Genomic DNA, 24,762 nt, shown 5'->3' on the forward strand with positions numbered 1-24,762 from the left:
ACACCGCCATAGCAGCGCACTATGATGTGGGAGGTGTTGCTATGTTAACGCAGATGCAGCATCATGGTTTGTCACTGTCAACATTACGTTGCCCTAGCACATTGCTACAGCAATGTAGCATCACTTGTAGACGTGCCCTGTGACACATGCCATAGATTCCCTCCAGGTTAGAGACTTCAAAGTTTCTCGAATCTGTAGCTCCAGAGTAACTTGATCATGTGAAATGCCCTGAGTTCCAAAAAGTACCATGCACATGCCCAAGAGCTGGAATTGGGTTTTTTAAATATTTTTATTATTATTATTTTGGAGACAGATACAGTTTTGAAAATTGGACTGCACACTGCTGTGAATCATTACAGAAAATAATAACTCCCAGCTGAGTTATATAAAGCTCAGAAAAGAACTGTAATAACCACAGGCTGTTTTAGCTAAGTGAAAGGAATCACTATACTTCAGAGTCCAAAACCAGTTGGAATCATTTCTTCAAAACGGGATTCTTTTTTCTTTTTCCATATATGGAGTGAGAGGAAGGTCTGGTTGGATTAAGCATGGTGCATGCACTGAGCATGATGACAAAGGTTCCTGGGATATTGTACATCTTTCATGTTCTTTTCTTATCTAGTGTTAGTTTGCGTGATGCATGAAATGTAGAGTCAGAGATCAGTGCATATTTTCAGAATGGAGACTGAATGGAGGCTGCAAAAGTCATAAGGCCAGGAAGAGGTTATGTATTTTGGAAGCACCACTCTATTCCTCCTTCCTCCCTCTTCCCTGCCCCCCCCGCCAGCACATCCACAGATTCTCCCATAACGAAGAATGATATTAAATCAAGTGGTTCCTTTTTGCAAAAATGGTGTTTACATATTATCTCAGCAGAAGTCCAAGTTGCACTGCAACCACTTTTTAAAGTTACTTCATTTTATTTAATCAGAGGGTCACTTAGACCAGGGGGGTTAATCTCCTAACAGAAATACCAAATGTTTTATCAGTGCCACAGGAGGATTAAGAGATGTTAAGTGTTTTACCTTTGCTAAGAAGATGTATTAAAAATAGATTTTGAACCAACATCTGCTGACTTCTGGACTTCTCTTCCAGGTATCATAACATAGACAACCAGAAACCATATATATATATAAAGGCAGAGAAGTCAGGGCACATACAGTGTACAGATCCACTTCAACACAGGTATCTCTCAGCTTTTTGTAAGATTGAATATGGTGCTTTTTTTGCCTAGTCCACAAATAGCAGGGACATATTTTTATCTTAAGGACACAAGAGTCATCTTCTTCACACACACATACTCAGCTGATTCAGTGCTCCTTTCTAGAAAGGTGAAGGTGATGTTTGGAATATTTGGAATGTTCCTTGACTTAGAGAAGAAAGGATTAAAAGAGAAACAAGCTGAGCTGTTAGATGCTTAGGTATATCCAAGAGGTGGATCTCTACTGTTCTGAACTAGAGAGCTCTAAACTGTTAGATGAACATCTTGCTGGGGTCGTTTGACCCCAGTAATCCTTCCTGCCATGGCAGGGGGTCAGACTAGATGATCTGCTCAGGTCCCTTCCGACCCTAGAAACTATGAAACTATGAACCCTGCACATCAGAGCATGCAGACAATCAAAATACATTCAAACCTAATTATACAAAGCACAAAAGGAAACCTACTACACAGAGGAGTACATAACCCTACGACAAAAACAGTCTTTTCTCTGCACTGTAATATTGTACTTGCCAGGTTATATCATGTCTCCAAAACAGAATTCTAAAGGGAAAATATAATTATTGAGGAGAGAATCTGGTAAAACAAAGAAGAGAGAAAGCTATACATTGTATCTTTTTTGGTCAGAAAGTGTACTGGGACTTTTTAACTTTCATTTCTTCACCTGCTCAGACAATCTGATCAGATGCTAGAGATCATAGCCACTTTACCACTTTAAGTGCTTTTGATTGTAGCGATCACCAAGTTCAATAAACAAAGGCATACATGAATGAGAAGAACTAAACAACAAGCTTTAAATGTAGAGTGATAGGCAACCTCTTCAGACCGTTTGCCTAGCTCTAACTAACCAACTTAACTAAAAGACCACCTCCCAAACGCCAGATTCTGTAGATTATCACTTTTCAGGATGGTATCTGAGACCTGGTTTTAGAAGACATTGCCAACTCAGATCAGTTTCCCAGTTACCTAGAAAAGAGAGCATTTTCAATTGGTCAGAAAGATGGCAAAACTGTTTCTTGATTCTTTTCCCTGAAACAAAGGAAAAGGGAACATCATGTACCATTGCTTGGAAATCATTGTAACATTTATATCATATGGCCTCTACATTGGAGCAGCTGGCTCATGCCATCTTACTGCAAAAGGAGACAGACACAAAGATGATATGGCTTGTAAAGATCAGTAAAGATGATTCAATATGGGAAGGAACTAAACAAATGCCTTTTTAGTGCCGGGCAGAAAAAACTGTGGCGTGTACTGCATGACAGTATTAGGTTACTATACAGTAGCATCACAAAATAGCCATTTGTCAGTGCTACTGCACAGTAACTCAGGTGACTGTGCAGTCATTTAGTACTTGTTTAGACATAGCCAGCATGGGTTTAGCTATGTCTCCAAGCATTACTTGTAGCTAAAAGCTCTCCGAAAAAGAAAGCCCACCCTTATTCGGGGTTCCCAGGCCATAATCGATATAACTATCAAGAAAAGATTCCCTCCACTTTTGAAATGAGAGGATGGGTCAGTGACTGGTAGGATGGACAGGACCTCTTCATTGCATATCTTTATTGAAAAAAATGGTTAATCTTCTCACAATAGGATGCAAAATGGTGCCTTCTTTCCTGGGTCCTTATTTAAACAAAACAAAACCAAAAAACAAAGAAACACAAAGAAAAAAAAACCCAGCAGAAGCCAATTTTCCTCTTTAATTCCATAAATGTACCCATTTTCTCCCAGTTACCATAAAAAAAATGAATTTTTATTTTCTCTAGGAGAGGAAAGGGGATTTTGGATGCTTACCTTTAAGATGAAAAAAAAAGGGTGAACTATAGGTAGGAATTCAATTTAGTGTTCTGCAATCACCCCAGAAACATTCATATAGTGGAAATGAGCCACGCTATCGCTAGACAGATGCAGGTTTCAAGCTAGTGTCCCAGACAACATAGAATAATCTGGGAAGAGAAAACTGTCGCACTCCAGACTATATAACACACCATATACACAGATTCTTGAACAAAGTATTAAATAATCCTGATGGAAAAGTACTGTGTCTATGCTAAGTGTGCTGTTGCCAGTTGGATTTGTCTCACTAAGTGAGGTTTATTTGCTCCCACAAGGGCTTGAATAAAGAAAATCTGAGCTCTCATTTGCATCTAGCAGAGATACAAAAGATTCTGGGATACTGAACAACTGCTGTACTGTGTCCTATCCAAAACTGATGTGCCTTATAGCGCAGCTTGGGTCAGATTTCCATGCATCGCTCTACTTCATTGTGGGCAAGAAGTAAATGACAGCATGATTTCAAAGTATTAAACAAATACCAGCAGCATGCAGACATCCAGGAACTGTAACAGTATCATGCCTTTGTTAGGCAGCTTGAGGCCTGAAACATACTATTTGATTCACTAAAAATGTTGTAGATAGTGGTAACTTTCTAGAACTGAATTATATAAAAAATAAGGAGGGGGACCCAAAAAGCCCTGTGTAATATAGATTACATAATCCAGGTGGAAGGCAATGATCCTGTTCCTGAGCTCTGTTCACATCTGCTAACTGGGTTATTTTCCTCAAAATATGAAGTAAGATAAAGGTTGAATAAGGACAGGGTAGCTTGTAATTTGGATTCAGAATATGGACAAAGGTTCCTGGGATGCTGAACAGCTGCTATACTTTCTCTTAAACTAGTATTAAACTGCATGATATATCGAATGGTCTGAGTCAGCAATGTACAGATTTTTGGAGTGGGACAACATAGATTTACTAAAGCAAGAAACTGCCAGCAACTTTGGAGCCAAAATCCCACACTACATTTTTCCAACTGAACAGAGAGAATGGAGTGTTATTTAGCTCATTAACTCATTTAAACTGAGATAAAATAGTTTCAGTTCTTTCTTCCCTATTCTGAGCCATAAAAGAGTATTGCCAGCTTATCTTAGATGTTCCATGTTGCAGGTGTTGATCCAGTCTAGACTGTGGTTCTATCACTGAAGTGTCTACTTTTCCCTCTAATATGACTTCATCTATAGTCACTAGGCCCCTGTGAGGTCAAGAAATAATGAGGCTAATATTAAAAACGGTTATAGTAAACATAAAGATAGCAAGGTTCACTAAGTCAGAAAGAAAACTTGTAGCCTTCATAGGAATCAGATTGAGATTTCCAGAATCCATTAGAAGGTCAGCTCTTCTTCTCATAGGATGCTCTGTAGGAAAGCCAAGATTTTTATTTCAGCACTGTGATGCTTGAAGAAGAGTCCTTCCTTCTTTAAATAATGATTTCTGAGTTTCTGGTACATAGACTACAATACAATCTCTCCATGTTTTCATGTGAGAAACTCTCTCAGATAACCCCAGTGACATGAAGTGTTGTTCTGTGCTTACTTAGAAAATATCAGAAGTCCATTTTTCTCCTTGGTAATAATTTTTTTCTCCAAATATAACAAATACTTTTGGTATCAATAGAGCTTTACACCCCACAAACGATGTCAGTACTCCCCTAGCTAAATATAACTATCAAAACTTCCTCTTGCTGAAAAGTGGACTATAGCAATCTTACTCTTGACTAAAATAGTAGTAGTATACGAAGTTTCAGTCGCTGATTCAATTCAGAGAAGATTTGGCTCAATTTGGAGGCCGAATCACTAACTCCAAATTGAACCAGGAGACAAAAAACCCTCCGAATCAATTCAGAAAAGATTCAGAAAAAGATTCAGAGATTCGGTGATTCATGAGGAGGTCTTGCAGGGAAACAGAAACTAAAAAGAAGGAGGGGGAGCAGGGTGGAAAGACTGACATCTGTAGCTAGCCAGTGACTATGATCTTTCCCTGAGTCCCCTTCCAATAACAGTGCTTTGGGGGAGGGACATAGAAACAGCACATAAGCCTCTGTCTACAGCCTTTCTGTCCCTTTTGTGTTCTGTTTCTGCCTGAGTGACAGTAAGGCCCCCTGTTACAAGCTACCATCCCTGCTGTTTTCATTCTGCTGTGCCTTAACACACACACAAAATCACACATCACAAGTTTTGCTTTTGAAAGTTTACCAGAAACCCCTGTATCTATCTCCTTGAAATCTGGCAGGCCTTATGCCACCTGAAGGGACTACCATTCCTGCTATTTTCATCCAAATCTGACAAAAAATGGCAAAGTTATAGGTATTTCAGTGATTCCCCATTATAGTCTATGGCCAAATCACCAAATCTCTCCCAAGCAGTGCTAAACCTTCTGAAGCTGATTCAGCCAAATCAATTAGGGACAGTAATATGAATCTCTAAATTGAATCACTTTCCTCTGAATTGGCTGAATCTGAATCCAGATCGAATACTTGCCTATTTCTTAACAAAGTTAGGATGCTACTGAAGTTTAAGCTAAAGTACCACATTTGGAAGCTATGACTTTTCTGTCTCATACTCCTGTGCATCCAACAGAGATATGTTGGGCATGGCATTAAAAATCATATAACTTTACAGAAGGATGTCCTGTGTACCTGCTATCAACTTTTCATATGGCAGACTCAATATCAGTTTCAAGCTAGGACAATTTCCTCTTCTGAAACAAAAAAATCTAGGATAATGGCAGGCAGAACCTGGCATTTTCTTCCTTTGGAATAACTTTTTGTTTCCTTTTCTCTGTGTATTTCAAAATTCAGGGTTTTTACATCAGTGGGATGTTCAGTGTACCAGTACCAGTGTTTTCTCCATGAACCAGAACACATTTGCTCTTTCTTTTGAGGTCCATGTGAGTTTTGAGTCCTTCCTTTATCACTGAAAGTTTTCTTTTTTTCTTATGGGTGGAGTAATCACCACTACAGGCGCAGCCAGGACATGGACATGGAATAGAACTATTTGCTACTGCAGGGGAGCATCTTCATGCACCATTAGGGGGCAGCAATAAACTGTAGTGCTTATAGCTCTGTATTATATTGCACCTAGGAAGCTCCGAGGTGCATGTCTCCATGTGAGCCTGGACCACAGCACATTGAGCTGGGTTGCAGCAGCCCCAGCTGGCAAGTGATGCAGGGGGCCAGCCTACCAGCCCAGGAATGCTCTGACTGGACTCTTGTGTGCTGTGGAGGGGCTGTCTGGGGCATGAAGTGCTCTAGCATGGGACTAGCTGGTAGGCGGCCCCCACATTGAAGCACCCTCAAGCCCCAGTCAACCAGTCAGCATCTACACCTGTGCTACTGCTCACAAAAATATTCCACAGTAGCAAAATCTTATATTTATATACAAGATTTATAAGTATATTTATAAGTGCTATCCTGCTTTGGAGTTTATTAGTTTTATGCACCCTAGATGGGGTGCACGTGTAGGCACTAGGCCTGTGCGAAGTGGCAAGTATTCAATTCAGATTTGGATTTAGCCAATTTGGAGGGACAATGATTTAATTCAGTGATTCAAGTCACTGTCCTGATTCGATATGGCTGATTCAGATTCGGAGATTCAGTGCCAATTCAGAGATCTGGCCATAGATTATAGTGGGGAATCACTAAAATACCTATAACTTAGTCACTTTTTCTTACTAATTTGGATGACAGCAGAATTGATAGTAGCCCATTCTGAGACTATGAAGCCTGCCAATTTTTAGGGAGATAGGTACAGGGTCTTCTTTGAAAGTGCCCCTCATACTGTTGAAAGCAAAATCTGTATTGATTGTGTGTGTTAAGGCAGAGTGGGATGAATGCAGCAGAGATGGTAGCCACTTCTAAGGGCATGAAGTCTGCCAGGTTCCAAGGAGATAGGTGCAGGGATTTCTGGGAAAGTACCCCTCAAACTGTTGAAAGCAAAACTCATATCACTTGTGTATGCTAAGGGGCATAGGTTGTACCATGTTGGTCTAAGGAGATACACAGGCAAGGTTCTTTTGGTCAATCTGATATATTTTATTAGAACTGAATAGTTAGAGAAATATATCTTAGCAAGCTTTCAATCTTAAAAATACTTCCTAGATGGAATGAATATTAAAGAAGCCAGAGGCTTGCCTGCTAACAAAAAAGTCTGTCAGTGAAAATGTAAATTGAGGCTTCAAGAGGTGAGAGACAGGCTAGAAGTAGGGGGAGGAGGATGTAGCAGGTGAAATTGGAGAGGTACTTGGGAAGTCAGATGTCAGGCAGGTTATAGTGTGTCATAAATCCAATGTCTATATTGAGTCCATGAGTATTTATACCCAGTAGATATATGAAATCAGGTTTGTAGGCTTTTCTGTGAAAAAAGTGTTTTGTAAATTCAAACAAGCACTGAACCTTGCTAACCTCATCAGCAGAAACAAACTTCCTACAGCCCAAAATACACCGGATGAATCCAGACCGTGCCATGACAAGAAATGCAAAACCTGACAACATATCCCCAGTATCCCTACAAGTTCTAGACCCCACAACAGAACCATCAGCATTCCTGGATCTTACAGCTGCACCTCTAGAAATGTAATATATCTCACTCAGTGCACCAAATGCCCTGATGGAAAATAGGTAGGAGAAACCAAACAACAGCTGTGCATCAGAATGAATGTACACCGGAAATCTATTAAAGAGAAGAACACCCTATTACCAGTGTGGGCACATTTCTCACAAGAAAGCCACTCTCTCTTCAATCTCCAAGTCCTGATCTTCAAAGGGAATTTACAAAACACCTTTTGAAGACAAACCTACAAACTTCACTTCATAAATCTTGATATAAAAACTCATGGACTCAATATAGACTTTGGATTTATGACATACTATAACCTGCCTGACATGTGACTTCCCAGGTGCCTCTCCACTTTTACCTGCTAAATTGCCGTGCCTCCCTACCCCCCAGCCTGGCTGTCACTCCCTGGTGCTTCAATTTACCTTTTCACTGACTGGCTTTTTTGCATATCAGCCAAGCCTCTGGCTTCTTCACTATTAATTTCATCCAGGAAGAGTACACACATCAACTGTAGATGCTTCCTCAGGCTGATAAAGGGTTTTTAAACCTGAAAACTTGCTAAGATATATTTATCCAACTATTCAATTGTTCTAATAAAAGATATCATATTGACCCAAGGAACCTTGTTTGCCTTGTGTATGTTAAGGCAGAATGAGATGAATGCAGCAGGGATAGTAACCTGTAACAGGGGGCCTTCCCAGTGCTGGTTAGATCTCTGCCTGCCCACCTGTTTCTGGGCCAACCACCCACCTCTCTTTCTCCTGCTACGCCTTGATGAAAAACTGATTCAGATGTTACCCAGGTGGGAGGGCTTCCCATTTAGGCCCCTGATGTCTAGGGGTGCTATCCAGTACACAGCTCTGTACCTTCTATACACTGCAGCCCATGCCTCGCACATTGCATCCTTTACGCCCTACAGCCATGGTCCCCTCTCTGGGACCTTCGGTTTCCCCTTAGGCCCTCGTTCCACCTACAGGCCAATCAGAATCCTAAGCCTCTTGCTCTGGTCATTACTCATGGTGGGCCCCTGGCCCTTCAACCCCCCTCCCCCTCCTTTGGGCCCTGGCCCGAGCACGGACCAGTCAAGGGTACCTCAGGTCAGAGCTGAGCCTCCTGCCTGTTCTCACCCTCACAACTCCACTGCAACCAGTAAGCCACAGGCCTCTCAAAGATCTTACAGGTCTGGGCTTTTCCCTTCCAGGACTATGCATGTGGTGGCTGGAGATTTTCAAGTGCCCCCTACCTGCCTTTCACTGGGGAGGTTAGTGGTCCTGGCATTTCCTGGGGTTGCTGCACCACTGGCAGTCCCACCAGGCCTCACTTCCCTGGAAGAGTGAAGTTTTAGGTCATCCCTAGGACCCGGGGCCTCCCCTTCCCCATAGCCCCAGCCCATACCTTCAACTTTTTCCTGGCATGGGAGCTCAGCAGGGAGATGTTTGTACCCTGCTGGCTAGTGATAAATTAAGTTGCCACCACCTGCTGTAAGAGTGGGGCATTAAATTGTTTGGAAAGCAACTAAAAAAAGGAAATAGGTGCAGAGTGAAGAGAGTGGCACTCACTCTGTCTGCATGTGGAGCTTGGGGAACCCCACCAGTGGGAGGTTCACTTTTAAGAACACCAGCTGCTCCACCAAAGCAGGATCCAAGGAGGTATGGTGTGGTGTCACAACATCACAAGCCATGCTGAACACCCTCTCATTTGGAACACTGGTTAGTGGACAGGACAAGTGTTCCTGAGCAACTGTGGCCAGATCCTGCCACACCTGGTTGAGGGTTGCCCAAAAGGTCAAGGGGTCACAGTACAGCAGCTCTACATCCTTGGTGAGATAGGTAGCCACCAAGGCCTCTGTGCTACCTGAGAGATGGTGGGGTCTAGTGCCTCTGGACCCCAACATTGAAGCCATGCCCTTGGCCTACATTGGCAGCAGCTGTAGTGGAAAAGATTGCAACTATTTAAAAAAAAAGTTCAGCTAAAAAATATTTTGATTGAGGTTTATTTAAACCAACTGGAATAGACTTGTCCCATGCTAAGTTTATGACTGCCAGTTGGTATCTTCTCTCAAAAAACAGACATGAATTGGGAAAACAAAAGCAGAAGATGAAAGGTCTGGAAAGTGCCCCCTCTGTTTTGCATTAGTATGATGACAGAGGCCCCACAGAATGCTGTATATCTTTAAGGCTCTGTTCCCTTTATCAGATACTGAGTGTGTCTACACATCACCCTATGGTGACATAGTGGCATGCTATGTCACTGTACAGCACGCTATGGCAATGTAGCAATCTACACGTGATTGGCAGCTACATCACTGTAGCAGCCTACTCCCTCAGTATAGCACACTGCTATGGCAACATAGTGGTGAAATCTAACCATGTGCCATGTGAACAGTGCCCATTAGGTGCTGTGATTTAGTATTTCCTCTTTTCTTTTCTCTGTGCAACTAGTATAAAAAGGATCAGAGAAGAGAAAATGCCAATTCAATAAAAAAAACAGAACAGCTCTCTATCAGGCTTTGGTGAATGACTAATGAAATACAGGGTGCCACTGAAAACTTGCCTGGCTTTCTTCCAGCTGGAGCATCTGGAAATCCATGCTCCACTGCTCCAGGTCAGCCCCACAATGAAGAATGCCTCAGAGTCACGGACTCCAACACTTCCAAGCTCTAAGTGATGGAGTGACTTGACAAATTGTGTTAGTTTCTTGGCCTCTATTCCAGAGTGTATATATTGGAACTGACGAGAATGATGTCAGCTTCATTCAGCAGCTGCCAAAAATCCTAGAGAGTAGTGTTGGGGTTTTTTCTGGTCCCCCTTTTTAACAAACTACTGCAGGATTGCAGGACTGTAAAACTGTCAAGTCTGTGGCTTAAACCTCAGAGACCACAAAGGCACCAAGAGGTAGAATTAAACCATTGCCTCCCTAGATAGCTCCAGGTCTGAAAGCTGGAAGCCACTGAGATTTAGCTGGGCAAGCAGAACAATTGAACTCCTTACTACATATAGCAAAGGGAAGGGAAATTTTAACAAAGGTTATGTAACCAGGTGGAAGAGAACCCACATGTTCTGGACTGCAGTGCAGAGTTGAAAATTAGAATAATTTCATCAAAATGCGCCTTCTGATTCTTATATGAAGTAAGAGAAAGGGCTTGTTGAAGAGCCAGCTGAGCTCTTACTTGCATCAAGCAGTTTGACAAAGGGTCCTGGGATGAACCACCAGCATGTATGATGCATACACTGGCTAGAATCAGAGATGAATTCATGTTTTACAGTGGGAGATGGCAGGTGTAATAGGGCTAGGAAATGTCCATACATTTTGAAAGCAAATTCCTATGCACAAAACTTCCCCTAGCTGCCTCACAAGGAAGTGAAATAAATTTACTCTGCTATCCAAATATGGTTTTAAACAAAAATATTTAATGAGTTGCCTTAGTGTGAAAACATGCATTGAAACACATGTCATGGTTAAAAAGATATTTCATACTACAGTTTAAACTAGGTCTCCTCAGTTCTGTTCAATTGATGCCAGTCTTCCATTTCATAGATTTCATAGATTTCATAGACATTAGGGCTGGAAGGGACCTCGGGAGATCATTGAGTCCAGCCCCCTGCCCAAAGGGCAGGAAATCAGCTGGGGTCATAGGATCCCAGCAAGATAAGCATCCAATTTACTCTTGAAGGTGTTCAATGTAGGTGCTTGAACCACCTCCGCTGGAAGACTGTTCCAGACCTTGGGGGCTCGGACAGTAAAGAAATTCTTCCTTATGTCCAGCCTGAAACGGTCTTGCAGGAGTTTGTGACTGTTCGACCTTGTCATCCCTTGGGGCGCTCTGGTGAACAGACATTCCCCAAGATCCTGGTGTTCACCCCTGATAAACTTAGAGGTGGCCATCAGATCACCCCTGAGCCTGCACTTTTCCAGGCTAAAGAGTCCCGTGGCTCTCAGCCTCTCATCGTAAGATCTGTTTTCCTGACCTCTGATCATGCACGTGGCTCTCCTCTGGACTCTCTCAAGCTTCTCCACATCCTTTTTGAATTGTGGAGCCCAAAACTGGACACAGTACTGCAGCTGCGGCCTCACCAAGGCCGAGTACAAGGGGAGAATGACGTCCCGGGATTTCCTCGAGAAGCATCTATGGATGCACGCCAGCATTTTGGTCGCTTTACTAGCCGCAGCATCGCATTGCAGGCTCATGTTCATCTTGTGGTCAATGATGACCCCCAAGTCTCTTTCTTCTGTAGTGCTATCCAACGTAGCACTGCTGAGCCTATAAGGGTGCTGCAGGTTTTTCCTCCCAAGGTGGAGAACCTTGCACTTATCAGTGTTAAACACCATGAGGTTCTCATCTGCCCATTTCCTGAGCTTGTCCAGGTCAGCCTGGATCAACCGCCTATCTTCTGGCATGGATGCTTTGCCCCAAAGTTTGGTGTCATCGGCAAACTTGGCCAGTCCACTCCTGACTCCAATGTCCACATGGTTAATGAAGATGTTGAACAGTATGGGTCCCAGGACAGAGCCTTGAGGGACCCCACTGGTCACAGGGCACCATGATGAGTGACTGCCATCAATCACACCCCTCTGGGTCCGACCACGAAGCCAATTTCCCAGCCAGTGGATCATGGCGGAGCCAAGGCCACAACTGGCCAGTTTGGCCAAGAGGTGATCATGGGATACCAGATCAAAAGCTTTTCTGAAGTCAAGATATATGACATCAATCTCTTCTCCCTTGTCCAGGTGATAGGTCACCTGGTCATAGAAGGAAATGAGATTGGTCAAACAAGACCTACCCACAACAAACCCATGCTGGCTGTCTCTTAGAATGTTAGCCTGGGCCAGTCCATCAAGGATGGCCTCCTTAATAAACTTTTCTAAGATCTTCCCCAGGATAGAAGTCAGGCTAATGGGCCTGTAGTTAGCCAGATCCACTCTCCTCCCTTTCTTGAGGATCGGCACCACATTGGCCTTCTTCCAGTCTTCGGGCACTACACCAGAGCGCCAGGAGTTTTCAAAGTTCCGTGCCAGGGGCTGGGCTATGACGCTCGCCAGCTCCTTGAGTACCCTGGGGTGCAGATTGTCAGGGCCAGCTGACTTGAAGGTATCCAGCCTCTCAAGGTGTTCCTTCACGAGGTCAGCATTGATGGAGGGTAGGGGATCCCCCTAACCCAGATTTCCCTGTCCCATAGCAGGCATGGCATCCCATGTGACTGATGAAAGACTGACGCAAATTACCTATTTAATAGGTTGGCTTTTTCCTGGGTGTCAGTTGTCAGTTGCCCCATCTGGTTTAGCAGGGATCCACCATTGCCCTTGCTTTTCCTCCGGCTACCCACATATCTGAAAAAGGACTTTTTTTTGTCCTTGATGCCTGAAGCTAGTTGGAGTTCAGTTGCAGCCTTGGCTTTCCTGGCTTGGTCCCTGCAGGACCGGACCAGTGCGGAGTAATCCTCCTTGGAGGTGAATCCCATCCTCCATCCTTTGTAGGCTTTCCTTTTTAGCCACAGTAGGTCCTCTAGGTCTCTGGAGAGCCAGGAGGGCTGCTGTGCCTTCTTGCTGCCTTTCCTCTGTGCTGGAATAGATTTAGCTTGTGCTCTGAGGATTGCTTCCTTGAGAAGCAACCACTCTTCTTGAACTCCCATCTCCCTGGGGTCATGGTCCCTGAGGGCCTGACCGACTAGCCTCTTTAGCTTATCAAAGTCGGCTTTTCTGAAGTCAAGGCCTTCTGTGTTGCTGACTGACTTGCCAGCTTTACGGCGGCTGGTGAAGGTGATCAGCTCATGGTCGCTGTCACCCAACTTCCCATCGATCACTAGGTCGCCGATTAGGTCGTCCCCCATAGCCAGTACCAGGTCAAGCAGCGCTTTGCCTCTCATTGGCCCATAGACTTGTTGAGTCAGGTAGAGGTCATCCACGCACGAGAGAAAGCCTTGCGCCCACTCAGATTTAGCTTAGTGATCTTCCCACGGGATGTCCAGGTAATTGAAGTCACCCATGACAACCAAGGTCCTGGAGCAAGCAGCCTCAGTTCCCGGGCGAACTCCTGGTCAAGCTCGGGACTTTGAGTGGGAGGTCTGTAGTAGACTCCCCCCATTGTGTCCCCTGTGCCGAATTCCCCATGAATTTTTACCCAGAGGGTCTCTAGCTTTCCATGCCGGTCATCAACATCAGCTTGCAGGGACATGTAGCTTTCCTTCACATAGAGAGCTACACCCCCGCCCCTTTTGCCAACACAATCCCTCCTGTATAGGGTATAGCCCTCTATACCCGTGGTCCAGTCATGGGTGGAGTCCCACCAGGTCTCCGTTATCCCAATGACATCATATTTCTTTGCACTGAGCAGGAGGACGAGCTCATCTTGCTTGTTGCCCATGCTCCTGGCATTAGTGTACAGGCAGGCAAGTGTGCCCTTGGGGGCTCTTGCCTTGCCCACAGATTGTGCCAGGGCTGGGGCAGGGGTGGGTTCCCTTAAGTGGCCCCTTAAGTGCCTTGGTCCGCTGGCTTTGCAAGGGCCATTCATCGGGCCAGCAGGGGCAGTAGTCCCCCCATCCCCCAGCGGGCTTAGTTTAAAGCCCGGTGGAGCAGGTCAGCCAGCCTGGCTGAGAAGAGCATCCTCCCCAGGGGAGAGAGGTGGAGGCCATCTCTTCCCAGCAGCTCGCTGCCTCTCTCTCCAAAGAGCGGGCTGTGGTCACGGACTAAAAAGAAGCCAGAAAGAAAGAAAAAACAAAACAAAACCCCTTTTCTCCAGTATTTCCTTATATCACATTTAAAAAATGTCTTGGGTGTCAGTATATTGTAAAGAAAAGGTTCCCTTCATACTGGAAAATAACAGTGTAATATTGGGTAAGAAGACAATATGTTGTTTCGAGAATTTGGCTTAGACTTTTCTCTTTGCCAAGTTTTTCTCTAGTGGTCTGGCATGCAGGTTCAAAACCCACAGCTTTCAGGTGATTTCAGGGTTCAAGTTGTAGCTGTTGGGTACATTTACAGAGTGTTGGGGCCATGGCACGATTCTGAATTCAGTCCGGCATTTGGAGGTGCTTTCTCTACCAACATCTGAAAATTGCTTGCAACTGAGTGTGAAGGGAAAACGTATGTGATGTGTGTAATATCCATAACTGGAGCCTAAAATAGAATACATAGATATTAAAAAAATGTTCCTAATGGTCCCTTCTGGCTTGTTGCAGGGAGAAGAATGAAGAAGTCATTTTATGCCTGGGTAGTTAGCTATGTTGTCATTTATGCCTACTGTGTGTGGCTCCATTTCCTTGATAACTGGATATAACTGCCTCTATGAAGACATAGTTCGGTCAAAAGGGGCGGTGGAAGGGAATGTTACAAGCTCTAATAAAAAAAGACCTAGACAAGAACCTCAGATATCCAACTTCAAAGGAGTTAAAATAACTGTCTGGAACCATCCTTTGATGAGAGAAGTTATTCTCATGGCTCCATTCAAGCTCCCTCTCTTTTATATGGTGTCAGATATCAACTTCCAAATCCATAAGCCCCCATCTAGTATTATTGCTCAATGTGCATATTCCACGTATCTTGTCTGGGCATTTGTAAAGATTGCAGCTTTCAATTAAGTGCTGCACTGTATGTTGGACACCACATTCACAGAGAGGGCTGTCCAAGATCTTAATCTTGGGAACCATTGTTCTGAAGTGTCCATATCCATATCTCAGTCTATTCATTTTGATCTATGCCTTTCTGTCAATGTTGTGCCCAATGCGGAACTCATTTGGTGTAGGTATAAAATATTGCAGGAATAGGTTCTGATCTTTCCTAGAAGTCAGCCCACTCCACTGCTGCCTGTAGGTTTGTTTTAGCATCCACAGTCTCTTCCAAGAGCTTGTGGGCTTCACATACAAATGGTTTACAAATGTGAAACACGTTAAGCCACCATCTGTTTGGGTCTTCAGTTAACAGTTGATGGAGAAGATGATTTTTGTCATCTCTTGCCTCTATTGCTAGTATGATGTTTCACAGATTTCATAGACATTAGGGGCTGTAAGGGACCTTGTGAGATCATTGAGTCCAGCCTCCCTGCCAGAGGCAGGAAGTCTGCAGGGATCAGATGGTCCCAGCCTTTTGAATAAGTCCAGAGTAGGTGCTTGCACCACCTCTGGGGGGAGTCTGTTCCAGACCTTGGACACTCAGACTGTAAAGAAGTTTTTCCTTATATTGAGTCTGAATCAGCCTTCTAGAAGTTTGTGGCCATTAGACCTAGTTATCACTTGGCAAGCCTTGGTGGATAACTGTTCTCCCAGATCCTGATGCACGCTCCCTTATATATGTGTGGACAGCCACCAAGTCCCCCCTGAGCCTTCTCTTCACCAGGCTAAAGATTCCCATGTCCCTCAGCCTCTCCTTGTAAGGCTTGCTCTCTTGTCCCTTGACCATATGGGTGGGTCTTCTCTGGACTCTCTTGAGCTGATCCATATCCCTCCTGAAGTGGGGGGCCCAAAACTGGTCACAGTACAGGAAACCCTTGCTATTTGTGGATTTGCAATTCATGGTTTCAAATATTCACGGTGTGCCATGCCAGTCCACGCTCTTTCCCCACACAGTGTGATGATGTTTTGTCATGCTCACCACCACCACCCGCACTGCTGATAGTGCCAGTGGCATTTGTGGGAGCTCTGCACTTGCTGCCACTGGGCTCCCGCCACTGCCGTTGAGCTCCTGCCACCACCACTGCAGCCATGCCCCCCCAGCTGCTGTTCATGAATGCAGACAATGTATTTGTGGATTTTCCCATTCACAGGAATCTCTAGAACGTATGCCCTGTGAATAGCAAGGTTCTCTTGTACTCCAGCTGTTGCCTCACTAAGACCAAATAAAGTGGGAAGATGCCGTTCCTGGTTTTGCTCAAGTGCATCAGTAGCTGCATGCCAGCCCTGATGAACAACTGTTCTCCCAGATGTTGGGTCCTGTCTTCTTTTATCACTTGGTCTAATTACCAAAAGTACAGGGAATACATCTGTGTGTGTAAGTTGTGCAGCCCATTATAAGACCTAGCACACCGTTAAGTAGTGTCAAGCTTTTTAGTGTGAAAAGTTCTGGACCATAAGGAGCACACTATTCTGCTGAGGCTTTTACCATTGCAAGTATGGTGGTTCTGAGTACTTTGAAGTTGCTACCTCATGTCATGCTGGCTGAACATCTTAAAGTAGCTATCTGAGCAGAGACTTTACTGCTGATCTTCTGAATGTGATTTTTATAGGTGACAGAATGGTCATGTGTTTCCGAGGTAGACTGGGGTATACTTATGGGGAAGGATGTGGTTGCCCACTCTGATATCCAATGAGCTCTTGGCTTGATTGTCCAGGTAGAAGAGTGATGATACTTATTTATTGATGCTCTACTTTAATTATCACTTGTGGAGATAGTCAGCAATGAGTTCCATGTCAGTTCTCAGTGTCTTTTCCAGATCTATCATATCTATTCCTTGGGCTACTATGGTGACATTACAAGCATATATGTATCACTTAGATGTTATGTGTAGGAAGTCTGAGGTATATGCATTGAAAATTACTGGTGTTAGCACTGACCCTTGGGGGACTCCATCCTTCAGAGTTCATATTGTCCTTTTTTCTCCTTGGCTAGTAGTGAATATGAATGATCTGCTGGAGATCATGTTAATGATGATAGAGCATAGTTTGCAGTCAGGTATCATAAAATGCCATTTATATTTTAGGCCTTGGTGCCATACAGTATCATAGGTAGCTGTAAGGTTGCTAAAGACTATTCCTGTTTTCTAACTCCTTTCAAAGCTGTTTTCTGTCGGAGGCAAGTAATGTAACTTGCTCAGTGGTAAACTACTTATTTTCCAAAAGTCAGCTTGTTCTTTTGGGAACTGGGGATCAATGCTGTTCTCTATTCAGGATTATGCAATCCATGAGTTTGTATGTAATGCAGAGTAGTGAAATTGGTTGATAGTTCTTTGGATCCTCTGGTGGTTTCTGGATAACAATGATGTCATCTTTTTTCTAGATTTTTGGAAGTTTGTTATTTTCTGGACATTTATACATGAATTTCTGAAGGCATCTTTTCATTCTGGTTATGATCTTGTTAAAGAATTCTGGGAATATCTTATCTGGTCTAGCAGCCTTACCAGTCTTCATTGCTTTAATAGCTGTGTTGAAATCATTGGCCATGATGGGGATGGTTAAATTAAGGTTGGCATAGGATTATTTAAGTTGTTCATATGTCTAATCCTTTCTGTGTATTGCTTGCTTGGGTTACTGCACTTGCTATTGTTGCACAGTATTTTTGCAGGGGAGTTTGCTGGCATAGGACAAAGTAATTTTTGTTGTCTTTTCCTGTTGGGCAGATAATGGTTTACACTGCTTGTCTGCTTGAGTGGGTCATATCCAATCCTTCTAAAGTAGTACACCATCTCTCCTTTTTGATATTGTTCCATGTATTGACCACCTGTTTTGTAGTTCTTTCTCCAGTTGCACGGTCATTGCATTGCTTGATAATGTTAAAGAGCTGTTTGCCCTGCTCATCCCAGTATGGCACATAATGGCTTCTATAGATTCTAGGTACACAGAGTTTGGCTATTTCAGTTAGGCAGCTTGTAAATGTATTGTACCCTTTATCAGTAGTGGTTTCTGGTGGATCCTCTAATTGCTTTGCTCTCCTGTTGGTCAGCCTTTGGTATTTTTACCAATCCACCTTCCAGAAAGCTCCATCTTGGATCTGGTTCGGATGATGCGGGACGAAAAATCATATTGTCAATGCTAATGAACGATGGTCTATGCAGACTTGATGGAAAATTGTCAATTAATTTTCTTTTTGATATTTTACTTAAATCAACCTTCCACTAGGCAACATCTAGGGTTGTCTGAGTGTACAGAATGGAAGGTATGTGGCTCCTTCAGGTCAGATATGAGGGTTATATCATTCAGGCTTATCTCTGTTGCTACTGTTAACAGAGTATCTCCAGTCTTGATGTTGACAGTTGAAATCACTAGCATATAAGGTCATCTGGTCAAATAGGCAGGGATGTGATTGACAACATGGCAGAGGGTGTATTGTATATGTTGATGATTATTTCATTGACCTGGACAGCGCCTGATTCTATTGCACTCTGGTTGGTGTTATCTCCTTGGTAGTGTATAGCAGGTCATTTATGATAAACGTAGCAAGACCATGGATCCTGTTGGCTACAGAGTCTGCAAAGCTGTAGTGCAAGAGTTTCATTTTTTACACCTGCTACATATGTGTTTCATGCAGAAGGACTGCATGTGGTTTCATTTCCCTCTTGATGAATTCCAGCACTGATTGCTTGAGTAAGGTATAGCTTTCAACATTAAGCTGAAGAACAGTTAAGCTCTCCCCTTCTGGGTGGAAAAGATTGCTTTGGTTCATCCTGTAGTTAGCATATAATAATTGGAAAATATAGTGGATGAAAATTGAAAAAATTAAACATGAAAAAAATCAATGGGAAAATCTGATTGCTTTGGTAGTGACTTTTCGTTTCACTTTATAGCTACTCATGGGAGACACCATGAGAATGTAGTCACTGGGCATGTCTACATGTTCACTAATGTGCTCTAATTATGGGTACTAACTTAATGCCCAGTACTCGGCAGTGCTCCATAGTATTGCCAGCACAGGTTTTTTTGTGACCCTAATTTGCAATAGATAAATTCTACTGCATATTAGCGCATAAGTATGGCTTTTGCCATAATACATAGTGCACAGTAGAATTAGTCTACTGCACATTTAGCATCTCATATAGATGTGCCCAATATCAAACACCCAATATAGAAAGTTCTTACTTTTCCTGAGGATAAACTGGATTTCAGAGTATACCACAGAGCCTAAGAAAGGGTGGATCTTTAGCTCTGCTTGGGAAAGCTGATACGCTGAGCAGTACCAGAGAGACAAGGAAATGCACAAGCCATAGGATAAACATGTGATTTTGCCCTGCCAGAGATGGGGGTATTAGGGCTAGGTAACACACAGAAGTGTATGTAGTGTCATTTCTGTTGGCCTTTGCATCTCAGGGGGAAAATAAAACCTCTACTGTGTTCTGAAAAAGCAGCTATCAATTGTATTAATCAACATCTATCACTGACTTCAAAAGAAAACATCTGCAGGGCCATCAGGCAGATGTGGGAGTTAAGGGCTATAACCCATGGGCTGTTCCAAGAGCGGGCAGATTGTGGCATTTGTCATGGAAGGGGTAAAACTATGAGGCCTGATGCCTAGGGGTATGGAGAGACACAGATCTTAAGATTGGTCAGTGGCATGGTTGTCTAAGTACCTAAGACAGTCACCTTTCAGACCTGTATTATGCTCATATTTTGGTCAGTTGGAAAGCTGTCCTCATTTGGCATTAGCCTCTCAGACACGCGGTCAGTTCCTGGCCCTTTATAAATCTGTAGAATTCCATTGATTTATGAATACAACTCCCTTATTTCAGCTACTGGATCAGACAGTTTCAGATTTCAGAAGAGGATGGCAGGAGTTCAATATCCCATGAGCCTATGTCACCCTGCCGCATGCAAATTAGACCAATATCTTTCTGCAAATCCTTTCTTTTAACTCTCTTTAACTTTCATTAAAACCTGCTTTGGAGAGATCATAATAACTAGTATGCATGCATTGGGCACAGAAACAGGAAAGTTCCCTTTTACTTGGATAAAGTAACCCTTAATTGGAAAAGATTAATGTCTCCTTTGTTTTAAATATGTTGCTGTGGAGCTTTTAATGCTGCCCAGGTGATCCTCAGTGGTCTGGGGTGCGGGCTTCAAACCTGTAGCTGTGTAGCAACAGAGTGGTTCAATTCCACCTCCTGGGTGTGCTTATGCTGTGCAGCTTATTGTTCTATTAATTCTGTGCCCTGCAGGTATTTTCATTATTCATGGAAATACAACAGAATCTTTTCAGCTGCTGTTAGAAAGAAAATGCTACCTATCCTGGGTCTCTGGCTGAAAGTTCACCCTTTGAACATTAAAGAGGAAAAGATACCAGTGTTCTTTGCAGATTTGGGTACCAAAAAGGGTTGTAGATTTTTAAAACTTATTGAGTAAAAATGCCCCTCCAAGTTAAGGACAAGACAATGTGTCCTGAGCTCTCTTATCTAAAGACAAAAGAAATCTTGAGATTGGTGTGCCTTTTTCCTCTGTTTGGGACAGAGGGAAATGACACACCCATATTCCATGCTTTTCTAAGAGGCAAATGTTTTGTAGGTGCTATCTTTTACTGGACCAACTACTTGGTTGGGATAGGTGTAGAGAAAGCTTTAGGTTTCAGAATAGCCTTTCTCGGGTCTCTTGGAGAGAAGCAGGCAGAGCAGACCTGAATCATGCAGTTAGTCCATTAGAAGACACTATCCACAAAAACACATCTGTGTCTTGCAGCTACAGCAGGGCCAGGCAATTATTTTGGCTAGAGGGCCACTTACCAAGTTTTGGCCAGCTGTTGAATGCTGCATGGAGAGCCCCACCCCTTGATAGGTGCCCTGCTCTCTGGTTATCTACTCCCTAGAGCTAGGTATGTAGACTGCGCTGTAGGGACCATACTAGTAGCCTAACAGATAAAAAGGGTGCAATTGGCTCAAATAATGACAGGGATGTAGGTGTTTAAATACCACATTTGGAGTGTACCTCTAAAATTCATGTGCCACTACCCTTCATGAAAGCCTAGCTAAGCCTGTAGGCACATGATATCCATTCGCTCCTAAGATTCTGCTGCTATCCATGGTCAACTATTGCCAAAGTCCTGACAATGCTACGATATTCAGCACCTAGCTTATACCAAACCCCACCAGGGTTCAAAGAAAAAGCATTCACCTTCCATTCACAAACCAAACACAATTAATCTCACCCAAACAGAACTGAAGGACATTCTGTCACTACATAGGCCCCCTGCATTATTCTCAATAAATGAGTGTTTAGCACCACTCAGCTAGGCTTACACTTAATTCACTCCTCTGCCTGGAGGATTTTGAATTTACAGGTCCAACCTCAAAATGAGTTCCCTAGCCACTATTGTGCAACATATTGGGAGGACGGGACTCCCATGTGTCATCCTGTTGAAGTTGTAGCATTTTAAGAGGAATAAGCAAATGTCCTTTGGGTCAGAGAAAAAAGGAGTGAGAGTGAGTCTGACTTGGTAGCCTAATGGTGGAGCTACTATACTGGAAGCTGGAAACCTAATTTCCATTCCTTCCTACAATAAATATTTCTATTTATTATATTGGAAACTACCCTTCAAATGAAACATTTGTTCTCGTCAAAATTATTCCTCACAGGCCTATGCTAAATGAAACAATATATTAATGCCCATTTTAGAGAAAAGAGTAGAGTCATGAAATGTCTAGCTTTTTTACAGAAGAGATCATTTGTCAGGCAGATGTCAAAGAAAGACTGAAGTTCTTTTCCACTAGTTTAGCGAAAACAACAGCTGTGATGGGCCAGGGAAACTGTGAGAGGCAAGAGTTTTTGTGGGTGGTATCTTTTAATGGATTAACTGCATGGTTTTGGTCTGCTCTACCTGCTTCTCTCCAAGAGACCCAAGGAAGGCCAAAAGTTTGTCTACACCTATCCCAACCAAGTAGTTGGTCCAATAAATGATAGCACCTGCAAAACATTTGCCTCTTAAAAAAAGCATGGAATATGGGTGTGTCATTTCCCTCTGTCCCAAACAGAGGAAAAAGGCACACCAATCTCAAGATTTCTTTTGTCTTTAGATAAGAAAGCTCAGGACACATTGTCTTGTCCTCAACTTGGATGGGTATTTTTACTCAATAAGTTTTAAAAATCTACAACCCTTTTTGGTACCCAAATCTGCAAAGAACACTGGTATCTTTTCCTCTTTAATGTTCAAAGGGTGAACTTTCAGCCAGAGACCCAGGATAGGTAGCATTTTCTTTCTAACAGCAGCTGAAAAGATTCTGTTGTATTTCCATGAATAATGAAAATACCTGCAGGGCACAGAATTAATAGAACAATAAGCTGCACAGCATAAGCACACCCAGGAGGTGGAATTGAACCACCCTGTTGCTACACAGCTACAGGTTTGAAGCCCGCACCCCAGACCACTGAGGATCACCTGGGCAGCATTAAAAGCTCCACAGCAACATATTTAAAACAAAGGAGACATTAATCTTTTCCAATTAAGGGTTACTTTATCCAAGTAAAAGGGAACTTTCCTGTTTCTGTGCCCAATGCATGCATACTAGTTATTATGATCTCTCCAAAGCAGGTTTTAATGAAAGTTAAAGAGAGTTAAAAGAAAGGATTTGCAGAAAGATATTGGTCTAATTTGCATGCGGCAGGGTGACAAAGGCTCATGGGATATTGAACTCCTGCCATCCTCTTCTGAAATCTGAAACTGTCTGATCCAGTAGCTGAAATAAGGGAGTTGTATTCATAAATCAATGGAATTCTACAGATTTATAAAGGGCCAGGAACTGACCGCATCTTTGAGAGGCTAATGCCAAATGAGGACAACTTTCCAAATGACCAAAATATGAGCATAATACAGGTCTGAAAGGTGACTGTCTTAGGTACTTAGATAACCATGCCACTGACCAATCTTGAGGTCTGGGTGCCTGCATACCCCTAGGCATCAGGCCTCATAGTTTTACTCCTTCCAGGATAAATGCCACAATCTGACCACCCTTAGAACAGTCCTTGGGTTACAACTTGCCCAACCACAAGGACTGGGGTGATTACCAATGGTCCTTTCCTCTCCCCCGTGTTCTTATCTGACTTGCACTACCACACAGAGGGAGGTTGCGGAGAACAGCCTCATGGTCATGAGGCCAGACAACTCTGGTAGGCAGAGTTGCGGTCTGGTTGCGGTCTGAGGTTGGGCCTGGGCAGGCCTTATTGCTGTGGCTGCTAGATCCTGCCATCCCTTGGTCATGCCACCTGCTCCCCCATGATCCTGCTGCTGTGGCACCTTGTCATGTTCGACAGGAGGCCAAGGGCAGATAATAATTAGTTTTATTAATTTTTTAGGGGCCTCATGGGCCATATAGAATGGTCTGGAGGGCTGAATGTGGTCCGCAGGTCATATTTTGCTTGCCACTGTGCTACAGTAAAGCAGTTGTGGCTCCAGAGTCTCTGGACATACTTTTTTCCCATTACTGTTGCATCTGTGCTCTGCTTCTGCTTCCCATGTTCAGCTTGTGCTCCCTGTTTCCGCTGTCTTTTGTCTCCAAGTCCCTAGAGTCTCTGGGAGTTGTAACTACATGCAGTTATCACAGTTTAGCAGTTCACATTCAGTTAGCCATGCTGCTACCCTGCTGTTGCACACATTACAGTGCATTACATTTAGTTTACACAATCCATGACTAGGGACCTACTGTATTCAGAGCAACTTCTCCCCAATTTCATGGCCCAAGCATGCTCCCTGGACATATCAATATGAGACATTTCCTGTGGAACTGCCTAATTAGCTCCACAGTAAAGGCTCAATGTCTACACATGCAGCCCTGTTAGACTGCAAGAAACTAATTAACCCATCACAACCTAGTACTTGTAAATGCAAGTACTAGCCTGTGGCAGCATTTTTTAGTGTGTGACAATGCATGTGAAGATGCTGATGGGGCTGCCTATATTACAAAAGTGCTTCAGTGTTCAGCACCTTCATGGCCCAGCCAGCCCCTCCATAGCACGTTGAGTCAGGTTGGAGCAGCTTTGGCCTGGCAGGCTGACCCCCCAAGTCCTCTGCCAGTTGAGGCTGCTCCAACCCAGCTCAATATGATGTGGCATGTCTACTAGCACATGTAGATGCAAGTTCTGAGTGGGAGAAGTGTGCTTCTCAGCAGTAATCTCATGCAGCAGCTCTCAAGAAGTGATACAGGCATACTTCAAGTTGCAAGACAGTGAGGAGGTCTCCCATTCCTAAAAAGCTAGAGAGCTTTGTGAAATACCCACCCAATTCATCCTCAAGGTAGAGCTGAACCACTCTGATATTAGACCACTAAGAAGCACCTAGCCAAGAAAAAGCAAACAATAACAAGGAACATACAGAACATACAGAAATACTGTTTATAGGGAGGGGAATGCTACACGGCAATTACCTGTAGTTATGTTGAGTATTTACAACAGTTTCAGCATCATTGGACAATACTGTTTCTTCCTCCTGTCAGAAACGACTGGGAGGGTTGGCTGAGTTAGAAAAATGTTGACT

The 24,762-nt window shown here is 43.4% G+C and overlaps 2 non-coding genes across 2 annotated transcripts; one reads left to right on the forward strand and one right to left on the reverse strand.

The window, feature by feature from the left end:
* The first annotated feature begins 20,330 nt into the window (after positions 1 to 20,330).
* TRNASTOP-UCA (transfer RNA opal suppressor (anticodon UCA)) lies at positions 20,331 to 20,417 on the forward strand. The gene has a single exon. It is a non-coding gene; the product is annotated as a tRNA-Sec (tRNA).
* A 2,173-nt stretch (positions 20,418 to 22,590) lies between these two features.
* Positions 22,591 to 22,677, reverse strand: TRNASTOP-UCA (transfer RNA opal suppressor (anticodon UCA)). Its single transcript has one exon. It is a non-coding gene; the product is annotated as a tRNA-Sec (tRNA).
* Between the last annotated feature and the right edge of the window lie 2,085 nt (positions 22,678 to 24,762).

Source organism: Crocodylus siamensis, chromosome 2 (assembly GCF_052110815.1).
Source record: "Crocodylus siamensis isolate JL-2025a chromosome 2, ASM5211081v1, whole genome shotgun sequence".
NCBI classification, from domain to species: Eukaryota; Metazoa; Chordata; order Crocodylia; family Crocodylidae; genus Crocodylus; species Crocodylus siamensis.